At 53.6% G+C, this 14,019-nt stretch overlaps 1 protein-coding gene across 1 annotated transcript in view; it reads right to left on the reverse strand.

Moving 5' to 3' along the window:
- LOC111146131 (coronin 2A) overlaps positions 1-12,380 on the reverse strand; it is a 42,947-nt gene extending 30,567 nt beyond the window's left edge. Inside the window, exon 1 of the mRNA XM_022501536.1 lies at positions 12,369-12,380. The gene's annotated coding sequence lies outside the window, so the exon portion shown is untranslated. The remainder of the gene's footprint in view (positions 1-12,368) is intronic.
- Between the last annotated feature and the right edge of the window lie 1,639 nt (positions 12,381-14,019).

The raw sequence follows: 14,019 nt of genomic DNA on the forward strand, positions 1-14,019 counted from the left end.
GTGGGGCCCCACACTCCACTGGCCACATCTCATCTCCACAAACTCAACCTTTAGCCAAAATGGTTTATCTGCCTTCCCCTCAAAGCACTGTTTTCCCAGGCACACCATCTTTGCTCATGGCCCCTTCTCTCTGCCTGGAAGCAAATCAGCCCACGTTAAGTACTTAACTGGGCTCCTAGGATGCTCCTTGTCTCCCTCCACCTTCCTGGGCCCAACAGAACCACCACCAGCTCGCCAGCCAGAGCACTCTCTATTCTCTGAGGCTGCCCAGCGCAGGGAGAGAGGAGAATCAGGTTCAAACCCTGGACCTCAACCTGTCTCTGGGCCTCATCATGCACATGGGTAAAAGGGTATCCTCACAGACACTTACCAAGGATTGAACAAGGTAACGGCTGTAAAATACCTTGCAAACCTCTGGTACCAAGAAAGAGCTCAGCTGTGGTTGTGCTCTTCCCTCCCCTGGTCCTGCTGCCTACGCTCCTGCCTGCTCCCTCTGTCCAGCCTTCCAGCCATTCGGCCATCAGACTGCCAAGTCCGAATGGTTCTCCCCTCTGCTTTGCCCACACGCAGGCCAGATCCCACAAGCAGGTACCTTGGGGGGGGGTGCAGGGGGACCCACCTGGCTCCTGGACTAGCTTCCATTCACGCCATGAGCCTCTCCTGAACCCCTCTCTGGACACGAGGAACGGTGGGCAGGGCGGGGAGTGCGCTGAGCCTGTAATTTTCCTAGCGAGTATGCTGGTCAGGTGGGAGAGCCCTGATTCTGACACCAGTCTGCTCCATGACCTTGGGCAAATCTCCATCCCCTCTCGGGTTTCGTTTTCTCAGGCAGGTAATACTCTTACCTTGCCCGACTGTTAGGATAGTCCACTGAAAGCTCTGCAGCCCACATGCACCAAAACCCGGGACCGGGAGGATGATGGAGCTACCTATCAGCTGTCCCAGTCCTTGGAGGCCTAGGGCCCTTCTTGCCTTGCTCCTCTAGAGAGACAGAACCTGGCTTCTTCCTGTTTATTCCCCTAAGTCAGGCCCAGACCAAAACTTCAGGCATCTTTATTGCCCCACAATCTCCTTATCTGAGAGTTTCAAGAGACAAGGGTCACTGGGGACTTTCTAAAGCCACCTTCAGGAGGGTGACAGTCTGGAGGTTCCACTGCTTCCTCACCATTCATCTCCCAGCGGAGCTTCTGAATCTGTCTTTGGACAGAGAGGGCCACTGAAGCCCAGACTGGGAGAGTGCCTGGCTCGGGGTTCTACAGTGAGCAGAAGCCCTCCAGCCCCTGTTCTGGGATGGGCACCTGCCAGTGCGGGGGCCACCTCCAGCCCACAAAGTCAGCTCCCACTCTGCCCTGTTGCTGGGACCCTGGGGCCCAGGGTGACACCAACCTGCATTCCTGGGGCCCTCCCAGAGCTTGGCTTGTGCTGGGCACTGTGGGGGAGCAGCGAGGATGATCCTGGCAGGGACTTCTACCCCCCAGGGGATCAGGTTGATGGGAGAGGTCAACATGGAACCAGTGAGCTCAGTTCAGGGTGAAAGGGACTGACCAGGCTGCAGCGGGAAGATGGAAATCCCAGGAGTGGGTGAGAGCCTCGGGGCAGGTCTGTTTGAGGCCAGCCGGAAAGGCTGAGTCGGGTGAGCTGAGCACAGAGTGATGGGGTGCGTGCTGTAGGTGGAGGAAGTGAAAGACACAGCCAGGGAACAAACCACAAGGGGTCAGGTATGGTTGGGGTCTGGGCAAGGGAGCAGCGAGGGCCCCGCCAACGAGGTACCGGCCAAGGGCTCCGAATCTGGCTAAGGCCTTGGCACCTGAGACCACGGGAAGATGTCAGTTTGAAACCAGGGGTGTGGCGACGTGACGGCTGCCACGAAATGTGGGTCTGGCTATTAGGTAGTTAGAATGTCTGGCCAGGGGGCGCCTGGGTGGCTCAGTGGGTTGAAGCCTCTGCTTTCGGCTCAGGTCATGATCCCAGGGTCCTGGAATCGAGCCCTGCGTCTGGCTCTCTGCCCGGCAGGGAGCCTGCTTCCCTTCCTCTCTCTCTGCCTGCCTCTCTGCCTGCTTGTGATCTCTGTCTGTCAAATAAATAAATAAATAAATCTTTAAAAAAAAAAAAAAAAAAAAGAATGTCTGGCCAGAGGAAGTATTTTCTTTCCTCAACTTTGGGCTTGTATCTAAGGAAGAAACAGGTGGGTGAGTGGGTTCTGTTTCATGGCTGGTTGTAGTCGGCTGGAGGGGGAAGCCGTGGGGCATAAAGATGGGGAGGGGGGAAGAAGATTCTAAGGCCTTCCTGGTCTGGGCTTGGGAGGAAAAGTGCGTGCCTGATTGGGGGAGAGCGCAGAGCCTTGGGCTTGCTGACCAGGAGTCAAGGGCTGACCTGTCTCCACAGGTGTCAGCAATTTGAGAGAGCCACGGAGCCGGGAGGCCTGGCTTGTAGGCCACATCTCAGCCAGCGACTGGGGTTTTACATCAAAAAATAGTCTCCTTTTCCCCCTCAACCCATTCCTGTGCTGAGTCCCCAGATATGCTTGAGGGTCTGCCTGCCTGTTTCCTGCTCCTGCCTGGGCAGCCCAGCCGAGCACATGGGCGGGGGGGTGGGGCACTGGCCATCCCTTCCTACTTCTCCACCCCCTTGCTTAGGAACTTGGACATAATGCTTGGCCTTCATCAATTCTTCAGGTAGCAGCTGCAACAGCGGCCGGGGGAGGACAGCCAAGCCACCGTCCCCCCATTTCCAGCCTCCCTGAGCTCCTCCTGAATCATCTGTTCGGACTGGGCCCATGGACCAGGGAGGGCAGGCCGTCCACCAGAGCCCAGGCTGAGGAGGCCCCTCCAGCCCAAGACGGACTCTCCGCTAGGTCTGGTGCCCGTGTCTCATGCACATTCTGCATGAAGCTTTCCAACAGCAGGTCTCAACCCAGGAGTGCACCAGAATCACCTGGAAGGCTGATTCACTCCCCAGATCGCTGGGCCCATCCTGGAGTCTCTGAGTTAGCAATTCAGTAGCGGCGTCTGAGAACCAGCATTCCCAACAAGTTCCCAGGTGACCGTCAAGCAGTTGACCGGGGACCACCCAGAGCCACCGCCCTACAAGCCAGCTCTGTGATTTGCGGAGTCCTTCCTGTTGGGTTCACTCCTCACGTCCACCTCGGGCTGGGGGCAGTTACCCCCATCACGTGGACACAGCCAGCTGTGCTCCTCTCAGAGCACTTCTCTGAGATTACACAACCACGAGACAGCAGGAACCTGTCCTCCAAACGCTCCAGGAGCACACAACCGCCTCCTAACTGGGGGCCACTGGGGGCTGTGATTCTTGCCTTTCCATCTAGCAAATATTCTCAATATACAAACGGGGGTTCAGGCCAGTCCTCAAGAACCAGCGGGTGCTCGGCAGCCAGCTTCACCCTCTGAACTCCAGGCATCAAGGTCGGGTGGTCAAGACACAGGCTTCAGGGTCAGACCCAGAGAGAAACCCAGACTCTCCTCTAGATCTCGCAACTACATGGACACCGACCTCTCCCCACGTTGCTATGAAATGGCGCCAAGGCTGAACAGAGCCGTTAGACTGGCGCACAGTGAGTCCTCAACAAACGGCAGCAACTGGTGGGCCAGGGAGGGATGTGGGGAAAGATACTAAAACCTGTCTGTGTTACAGTCTTCCCATCTGTAAACTGGGGTCAATGACAGAACCTAACTTACAGGGAAATGGTAAGGATTCGATGAGTTTATTCATTTAAAATGCCTTACAGTGGGTGCTTGGGCGGTTCAGTCGGTTAAGCATCTGCTTTCAGCTCAGGTCATGATCTCAGGGTCCTGGGATCGAGCCCACATGGGGCTCCCTGCTCATTGGGGAGTCGGCTCTCTCTCACTTTCTCTCTGGCAAATAAAAAAATAAAATCTTTCTAGAAAACTATTTAAAAAATATAAAATAAAATACCTTAAAGCAATGCCTGGCATGGGGGAAGCTCTGACACGAGGTCCTTTTTGTCAAGCGTGGTAATTTCAGCACCGAGCGCACACTTTTCATTAAGGCATGTCAGCAAAACCATTAAAGAACAGAATAGGCTATTGTGAGATCAAAATTTAAAAATCACAGTGGTGCTGGTTGTACAAACAGCGTGAATGTACTCCAGGGCACAGAACTAAAAATGGTTACAATGGCAAATTTTATGTGATGTAAATTCTGCCCCAATAAGAAAGGAAGAAAAGAGCTAGCAGCCCCTAGGTATCCGGCTGGCTCTCCCCTGGCTCTCCCAGGCCATCAGCCGGCTCCACCCTTCCTGCTCTACTTTCCTCGGGGAGGCTCTCCCCTGGCTCTCCCAGGCCATCAGCCGGCTCCACCCTTCCTGCTCTACTTTCCTCGGGGAGGCCGTCCTCCTCCCCCTTTCCTTCTTTCTTTCTTTCTTTTTTTTTTTTTTTTTTAAGATTTTACTTATTTATTTGAGAGACAGAATGAGAAAGAGAGAGAGAGAGAGAGAGAAAACGAGAGGGGGGAGGGTCAGAGGGAGAAGCAAGCTCCCCGCTGAGCAGGGAGCCTGACGTGGGACTCTATCCCGAGGCTCCAGGATCATGACCTGAGCTGAAGGCAATCAACAGTCGCCCAACTAAGCCACCCAAGCACCCCTCCCACCCCTTTCACTTCTGGCTAGTGGGGCCTTCTCTGCCCACACCGCCCTCAGCAGAGGGGCTGCTATAGGGCAAGCGTCCTCACAACTTTCCCAGGCACTTTCAGGAAAGGCCTGGAGGATCTGTGCCTGGACAGAGGAGTTCTCTTCCCATCCCCTTCCTGCAGGCTTCCTGACCCTCTGCGGGGCTGGCTCCCGCTGCTCTTGGGGAAGAAAGAGCTGAGGGAGCAGTACCGGCTCACAGGGACTCTCCCTGGGCTTGGCTGGGAGCCCCACTCTGCGCAGGGAAGGCACAGATACGTTCTGAGACCAGGGGCCCAGCTCCAGTCTGCTCTGCCTCCATTGGCTGTGTGACCCTGTTCAAGTCATTGCCCTCTCTGGGCCCCAGGGCCCCATCTGTACAATGGGAATGTGCATCTCTGCTTGCAACCGTCCTGAGGCTTTAGGGAGGCTCTGAAGGGAGAACGGGGGTGGGGGGGGGGGCACACGTGCTTTGTTTCTTTACTGTGGGGTATGACCACATGGAGAGGAGGCAGAGATGGCTACGGACACGGTCAGGCCTGGCTCAGGCACTGGTCTCACCACATACCCGCTGGGACACCTTGGGCAGGCCAGTCAACCTCTCCAGGTCTTAGGTTTTGTCATCCTAAAGTAGTAAATGAATTCATATATGGCAAGCACTTAGAACGCTGCCTGGCACATGGCAAATCCAAGATAAATTCAAAATAAGTAATAATAGCATTCTACTGAGTACTCACTGTGGGCTAGGCACTGCCCTACCGTATTTAACTGTATTAATGGGTTGAAATGAACGTTTAACAAAAATGCATAAGGTGACCAGAGCTTACAGATTAAACCAGAAGCACAAAGTGTCCATGTCGTTTTTTCTCCTCCATGTAGCAATGCTTAAAGATCTAAAGATTTGGGGGTGGAGGGGATCACCTGTGTTGGGAGGCACCCGAACCCCGTTAACAGGCTGGCAGCAGAGAAAACCTCGTGCCCCTCCCCCAACCCCTCTGTGCTGATTTAAAGCTCTAATTCTTATCTAATCTAATTCTGAGCCAGACGCACTCACTCCTGTTCTCAAATGATCTTATTACATCTGGGGCAAAAAAACAGGACTGCCCAGCCTCAGGGACCTGGGTGGACCTCCAGCCCAGCTCTCTGTCCTCCTTTCCACACCATTCTGTCTGAAAAGTCTGAGGGTCTTGGCTTGTACCATTCTAGTGATGGGAAGCTTACTCCTTCCGGGAACAGGGCAGATCCACTGTCACACTTCCTTCTTCCACTGAGTGGAAATCCCCAGTTCCCCTCCCGCCCTGCCTCTGTTCCTCCAGCCCCACCAACAGCACCCACGGCCTTCGCCCCATGGCAACCTTTCAGAGAGCTGAGGCCCCTGACCACGTGGCCCTGCACTGGGTCCACGAAGGGAGGGGGGTTTCTTGTGTGACTCAGTTTCCCATCTCCCCATTTTCATTGCCTCCCCATAATGTTCCAAGCTGTCCCCATTTGACACCTAGGTTGGAGCCCAGACCAGACTCAAATCCTCCAGATGGGGGCTGAGAACCACTCAGTGGAGCAGGTACCCGCAAAAGATCCTAGATTCACTTCTTAGAATAGTAGCACTGGCCAGACCTCAAGAGCTCATGGGGTACAGAAAGGGAAATTGAGTCAGCTTGTCCAGGGACATCCATAAAGGGCAGAACCTTTATGGGAATGGGATCTGGATTTCTGGCACCCCAGCCTGGGAGAGTCCTCTAAGACATGGAACAAAGTTTCCTTTGATCCTGTGACTGGATACAGTACCAAATATTTTTTTCCTTATCTGTGTTGCTGTTCTCAGAGGGACAAATTCCAAGCATGGCTGGGGAAGAAGGCTTCTAATTGTGAGGCGCGGGGGTGGGGTGGTCATTCACCGTAGCTGGACCTTCCTGAGACTCAGACTTTGAAAGGTGGGCTGCATTTCTCCAGACTGTGGTTTACGCTGAGAAGAATGGGGCTCCTTAGGGTCAGGAGGGGAGACAGACCCCAAGTCTTTGCTACCAGAAAGGTCAGCACAGCTGCAGCCCTACAGTGGGAAAGGTAAATTGGGACACATCGACTCACACTACATTTTTCATGCCTCCCGCTGGAGACAGATCCCTGCGCTGGGTTCTGTGGACCCGGAGGTAGCAATGGGGTGTCTGCCCGGGGAACAGGCAGAAGAATGGAGAAATCACACCCTACCTGAACAAATCACAAATGAGGTGATTTGTCAGAAGGGGCAGCTGCAGAGAAAGGACCAGGAAGTTAAAGCAGGGAGGCTTTTTTTTTTTTTTCCTGATCATGTACTCTTCAAAAGAGAAAAAAATGAACCCCACCCACCAATATTTTATATTTTATACATGTTACTACTCTCAGGAGCTACAAGGCACAACGTATACATGAGGCGAGATTCATCACTAACCAGAGTGACTCTAAAGCTGTATTTCAAATAGTGTACCCCCCCAATTTAAAAAACAGCTCAGGCTGACTTCTTATCAGACTTGATTAGTTTGTCACTGTTTTTTTCCCCCCTTCTTGTGGCTGCGGATGTGACATAGCCAGAAACCCAAGTGTTAATTTCTTGTCCAACAGTACTCATATTATTAGAACCACTAACAACCCACTGTTCAGATAGCAATCTTCTTCTTTTTTTTGAGATGTATTTATTTGACACAGGGAGAGAGAGTGAGAGCACAAGCAGGGAGAGCAACAGGCAGAGGCAGAGGGAGCAGCAGACTACCCCGCTGAGCAGGGAGCCTAATGCGGGGCTGGATCCCAGCACCCTGGGATCATGACCTGAGCCAAAGGCAGAGGCTTAACCCACTGAGCCACCCAGGCACCCTCAGATGGGAATCTTCTAAAACCACTTGTCCATTTTGTGAGGATTAGTTTTGTTCAAACTGGTTAATATAATCTACAAAGCCAATCTGGATTAATTAGTCTGGATTAATTTGGATTCCTTAACCAGGTTAAATTAACTATACTGAACTCCTGAAAAGAGAGCAGGGGCATCCTTGCCATCCCTTCTCAAAGTACTTTCCCCTTCTCTCCAGAGACTTCTGGAGACACGAGACACGAGGCTGTCTGACGGCCTGAGTGGTGTCGGTGGGTCTGTACCTTGAGCAAAGCCGAATGATCGTCTCGATAGTGCTCTTCCCTGCACCCCAACAAGTGTCTTGCACACCTCACTTGGGAGGCTACCAGAACAGAAGCCGGGGAGACCAGCAGGATTTTCAGGCTGCACAGGATGGTAGAGATCGTCTAGTCTAACCCCCTCACCTTTCAGGTGAGGAAACAAAGACTGGGTGAGGGATGTAACTAGCCTACCGCAGAGCCCAGAGAGAACGCAAATTTCTAGTTCTTGATGTGAAAACCAGCTGCTTCCATGTCCCCGCCTCAGTCCAGCCCCTTCCTCGGCCATTCTCAGCTCCCTGCACCTCTCAGCCCTCTGCAGCTGTATCCCCCGTGCCATGAGGTCAGCCACTGGCTCTGAGGCTGGCTGGAGGTGGCATGGAGGTGATGTGTGTCCCAGTCAAGTTATAGGTACTATCAGGATGGGAAGGGGGGACACATGGAGCCATCAGTAGGCCATGGTTCCAAGAGTCACTCTGCTTCCCTCTGTAGCCTTGGTTCCTTGTCTGTGAAATGGGACTAGTCAAACCCAGCTCCTGGGTTTGCTATTTGGATACCCATGAGGTCCCCCTGATGTCTGTGTGCTGGGAAGTGACCCCTGAGGGGTGCTACGGTTATCCTTACACTCTGGAAGGTTTTGTTTAGGCGGTGGGATCTAGGGGGTGAGATCTAGAGCCTGTGGAGTCTACCTCTGACTGCCAACCAGAGCCCTGGACACTGTAGGGCTTGGAGCCCCGGCAGCCCAGTGGTCCCCCAAGGTGCCAACCCAGGCCTGGTGTGGCGGTGCGCAGCTGTGGGCATGGATCCCGGGCCTTCCAAGACAGGCCTTAAGTCCTGCTCCTGTCTCTACAGCTCTGTTCTCCCCTGCTCTCATCCTCCTCATCTCCACATCCCTCTCCCCTCGTCCACACTGACTTCCTAATCTCCCCACCTGACTTCTCCTAAGCTGAGTCCCATTTGGGCGACCCTGAGACAGAAGCATCCCTTCTTCCAAAACCTTCAATGGCTTCTCAGTTGGGCATTCAAAGCTGAGGTGTGGCCCAGGACTGAACCAAGGAGAGAGGTGGGGGCAAGGTCGGGAAGAGAAAGGGGGACAAGGGCAGTAGGGCTGGGTGAAGACAAGAAGGGGGTGCATTTTCTTCCCTCCCTCCCTTTCTTTTTTTTTTTAATTTTTAAAATTTTTTTATAAACATACTCTCTATAGCTCTACAATACCTCCCTTTCTTTTTAAAGATTTTATTTATTTGACAGAGAGAGACACAGCGAGAGAGGGAACACAAGCAGGGGGAGTGGGAGAGGGAGAAGTAGGCTTCCCGCTGAGCAGGGAGCCCAATGAGGGGCTCCATCCCAGGACCCCAGGATCACAACTCAAGCCGAAGACAGTCACTTAATGACTGAGCCACCCGGGTGCCCCGGTGGGGGTGCATTTTCTATAGAGAACTTAAAAACAATAATAAGACTAAAAGTCTGACCTTTTATTATCATGATCTGCCTGCAATTCTCAACAGAAATGACAAAACACTCCCTTCTGCCAGGCCAGGCTGCTCCCTCCTCCCCCGCCCTTGGTGACTGCCCAGGACTGGATACTACGCCCTGGACTGAGCCAAACTGGACTGTGTTTGCCACAGCCCCAACAGGCTCAGCGCACTCCCCGTCAGCAGCCCTGGCTTACACTGGTTCCCTTGCCAAGTCCCTCCAAGACTCCGCACACCCCACTGCTGGACAAGGTTCAGCTTAGCGGCTCCCCTTCATTGTCTTCCTGCACACATCCACGTGCACCCCTTGGCTAGCCACAGCCCCCCGCCAAGGCCATGTGCAGACCCTGCAGCATCAGGTTCTCATCTCCCAAGGAGGACCGAGGAAAGGAAGCACCCCGTGCAATCTGGAACCCGCAGCACGGCAAACCATACTAGCAGAGCCCCTATCTCCCTGTGTGACCTCGGACCCATCTCAGATCCTCTCCAGCCTCAGTTTCCCCCTGTCCTAGGGCCGTATCCTCTCCAAAGGCCCTCCTTTCCTTGTCCTCAGTCACCCACTTCCCTTGGCCACACCCTGCACTCTGCCACCCTGTGAAACCGTTCCACCTGCTTCCAAAGTCACTAATCCAAGTGCCCCCTTGCTGACCACCCATTGGGCGCTGCCTCAACTCCGCTGCCTAGACTGGACGCAGCCTCTCCATGAGGCCAGCTCTGGGATGGCGTCTGGGCCATCCAACATCGGCCGCTTTCTTGTGTCCAGTGATCTGGGACACCCGCCCACAGCTCTGCCCCGGGAGACACCTCCTCTACCTCATCCCCGCCCATCTGCCCCTCTCTCCTCAACTCCCACGAGGTCCGTCACCTCATCCTCACCAGAGACCTTCACCCACTGACCTCTTTCCCCATCAGCCGCCAAAAGTCAGGTGCTGGATGAACCAGGATACCTAAGGAGGGCTGGGAAAAAAATGGACAAAACCCAAACCAGGACAAGTATCAGTGGGGTGACAGCTTTCCCACTATAGCTCTTCTCCTCCCGGGACCCTTCCCTCTGCAAGGCAGGTCTTGTGACAGCACAGCCATATCCCAGCAGTCGCCCGCGTGGCCTCCTCCTCCGCCAGCCACCCATCACCAACACTCCTTGTACACCATCACCCAGCTCTCCTCCCACTGCTACCAGCTGCTCTCATCTGCACACACTCACCTACCTACCATCTTGGCCCCTATCTTATCAGAAGATGCCCATCTGAGCATGTCACTCCACAGCCACTGTTCCAGGAGCCTAGGGGTCTGGCCCACTTCACCTCTCTGGCCTCACCTGCCTAGGAATCAGAGCTGGAGATACTCAGAGCTTTCAAGTCCTCAGAGGTCCACGTCCGTCAGCCTCAGCATTGTTTCCTTGGTCCAGCAGCCTCCCTTTCCCCCTGACTGGTCTTTCAGATCTCAGTTCAAAAGTCTTTCCTTTGGGGCATCTGTGTGGCTCAGTCAATTAAGCGTCTGCCTTTGGCTCAAGTCACGATCCCAGAGTCCTGGGATCGAGTCCCACATTGGGCTCCCCACTCAGCAGGAAGTCTGCTTTTCCTTCTGCCCCTCCTCCCACTTGATCTCTCAATCTCTTTCTCTCTCAAATAAATTAAAAAAAAAAAAAAAAAGAGTCCTTCACTTAGAATAGCCTTTTGCAGTTGACCCTGAACTGGGCACATTCTCTGCTCTGTAAGCTTTGATGCCGTCTCTTCCCCTACAGGCACCTGTTGCAGGTTTTGTGGGACCCGAGGATTACTGTCCATTGCCTCTGGTCTGTGACCCCACCACAGCAGCACCTATGTCTGTTCTGCTGTGCGCTGTAACCCTAGCGCCAAGCCCGGCTTCACGGGCACTCGGGGACCCGTACGCAAATAAAGGTCTCATTCACAAGAGTAAATCGAAAAATAACTTTGTAGGAAATGAATGTGTGGGCCTTTCTGGGTGAGGCTCTAGGGTGATTGATCTGTGTGGGGCAGGTCTCTGTGGTCTCTCTCCAGGGTGGGCCGTAGGTCAACCTAGTCCTGATAATGATCGTTAACAAGGATGAGGTTAATGAACCAGCCAAGAAGCTCTCTGAGCTCCTTCCTGTCCGTTATCTCTCCAGCTCCCCTCCAGGCCTTCCCCCCATTACTCATATAGCTCTGGGCGTTTAATGACCAGTCCACAGGGGTATTTCTGAACTCTGAGCTGGCGTTATGTTCATTCTGCAATGTGAACGCTGTCTTCTTCAGAAGGGCCAGCGCTCAGGAGCCTTTGCTTTGTGGGGTTGGGTGAGGAAAAAGTGATGGATGGGTTCAAATCCCAGCTTTATCTTTTGCTGGCTATGTGACCCTGCAAAAATCCCTTAACCTCTCTGGGCCCGTTTCTGATCTGTAAACAGAGGACAAGACTATCTAGCCAGGAGGTGACAGAGGATTAGATGAGTATATGTACATTAAGAATCCAGGGTGGGGGGACGCCTGGGTGGCTCAGTTGGTTAAGCGGCTGCCTTCGGCTCAGGTCATGATCCCAGCGTCTTGGGATCGAGTCCCACATCAGGCTCCTTGCTCGGCGGGGAACCTGCTTCTTCCTCTGTCTCTGCCTGCCTCTCTGCCTACTTGTGATCTCTCTCTCTCTCTCTCTCTCTCTCTCTGACAAATAAATAAATAAAATCTTTAAAAAAAAAAAAAAAAAAAGAATCCAGGGTGGGGCCCTCCTGCTTGTCATTCTGATTGATTCCAAGACCCGGTTTTTTGACATTTAACATCTCTGAAACTGAAATGCAACTTAGAGTTTGCTGTTTTTCCTTTCTTAATGGGTTATAAAACAATGGTATATCTCACAACAGATGGTACCCTGCATCCAATAAAATACGACAGGAGATTAGTTTCTTTACTTCCATTGTAAAGAGGCGGGAAGGTGTGTGAGAGCCCCACGCACCGAAGACCAAGAGAGGGCATCACTGAGGGAGAAGGGTCTGTGGGGGTCGGCAGACTGGGGTGGGACCCTGAAGCATTTACAAGGCCCCTTCCCTAGCCAGCGGGCCCTCTGGACCTGTTCCTGCCATCCCAGTCCCACTCAGGGGGTGGCCCAAGTGCCAGGAGAACCCTTACCCTTCTGGACCTGACCTGTGCTCCTACTGCCAGGGCCTGCGGTCCTGCCTGGACAGTCTGCCCACCGTGCGGAGAGGGCTGCCAGCCACCTCCAACCCCCGTCTCTGTCCCAGGAAGAATCCTAGAACCTGTCCCAGACACCTCTCCTTCAGTGCTGCCTCCAACAAGCCACCCCTGGTCCCCGCTCCCAACTGTCCTGAAGGCCAGCAGGGAGGATACCATCCAGGCCTCACCCGACACCACCCGCTGTGGGTGCCTCCTGGAACCCTCCAGCCTGCTGACGTCAGACCCTTATACTCTCTGCATTATACTGTCACATACATTACATGCGGACAACTTGTTCTAGAAATAAACGTCAAATAGCGTGCAAAAATTTCAAAATATAGAAAAAACAAAAGTAAAAGCGATCATCAACCAGCTTGATGTGTCTATCTGCGTATTTTCACGTATTCACAAGCGTGGACATACATTCTTCTCCCATATTCAAACCCAAGCAGGCTCAGTGCCCACACCGTGTTCTCTGCCTTGCTTTTCCAGGTAATGTCGCCTCACGGACCTCCCTGACCCAGAAGTATTTCTCCTCAGTGACCTCATGGCGCTCCCGTCTTCCACCCCTTCCCCTGGCACGTCCCTTAGCTCTTAGCCCCTCCTGCCCAGGTCCTGAGGCCCGGTCCATGCGTATGGCCTGCCTTTCTGCAGGCACCCGTCCTCTTCAATGGGACAGGGCTGTGACTGGGTTATGGCCGTCCTCGGGCCCCCTCTAAGCACAGCCACACGCCCCTACAGAAATACTCTTGAGCTCTTAAATCAAGGGGTATAAGGTGAACAGAGGCTATATGTCCCTGTTAGGTTTGATTGGAGGCCTTTTAAAAGAGACCAGATGTTCTCTGAGACCCAGAAGGGTGCTGGCCCTGTGTTTCTTGAACAGCCAGGGTCTCCAGACATCACAACAGGCAACAACACACAGGTGCCTGACATTTTATAGTTCAGAAGTACTTCCATGCTCTTTATCCAATTTTAAGCCTCACAACCACCCTATAAATTAGGCAAAGCAGGTACTTATCTTTGGGCCATTCTACAGATGAAGAGGCTAGGGCTCAGACAGGTGGGCCATTTACCTAATGACCTTCGGCACTTTCCTCCCCTCCCAAGTCTGGCTGACTCCCATCCCACTCACAGCCCAGCTGGGACATCACCTCCTCTGGGGGCCTTCCCCACCTCCAGCCCCACCCAGGCTAGGTTAGCTGCCCCTCTTTGAGGGCCACAAGCTCCTGGGCTTCCCTATCAGAGCTGGAGCCCCCTCTACCTCCTCGCCCCCGGCCGCGCACCCTTGCAGACGGTGCTGGGTCTGGTTTCTCTCCATCATTCCCTTGAGCACAGGGAAGTCTCAGTCGATGGCTGCTGGCATGAAGATCGTTACAATCATCAAGGCAGGAAATAATCTCCCCACTTTATGGGTGAGAAGAAGGGGCAGAAAGAAGGGACAGGACTTGCCTACAGAGCACGTTATCGGCCAGGTGCGGGCTCCCTCCTCGGGGGCGTGGCTTCCTTCCTTCCACTGCGTTTTTGCTGTCTGCAATCTTGGACTGCAGGCCACTGCCCCAGGTTCATTTCTGTCTCCTCCTGCACTGGCTGGGCCCACCTGGTTCAG

The sequence above is a fragment of the Enhydra lutris genome, unplaced genomic scaffold (genome assembly GCF_002288905.1).
Source record: "Enhydra lutris kenyoni isolate GAN:26980312 unplaced genomic scaffold, ASM228890v2 scaffoldscaffold13, whole genome shotgun sequence".
Classification (NCBI taxonomy): domain Eukaryota; kingdom Metazoa; phylum Chordata; class Mammalia; order Carnivora; family Mustelidae; genus Enhydra; species Enhydra lutris.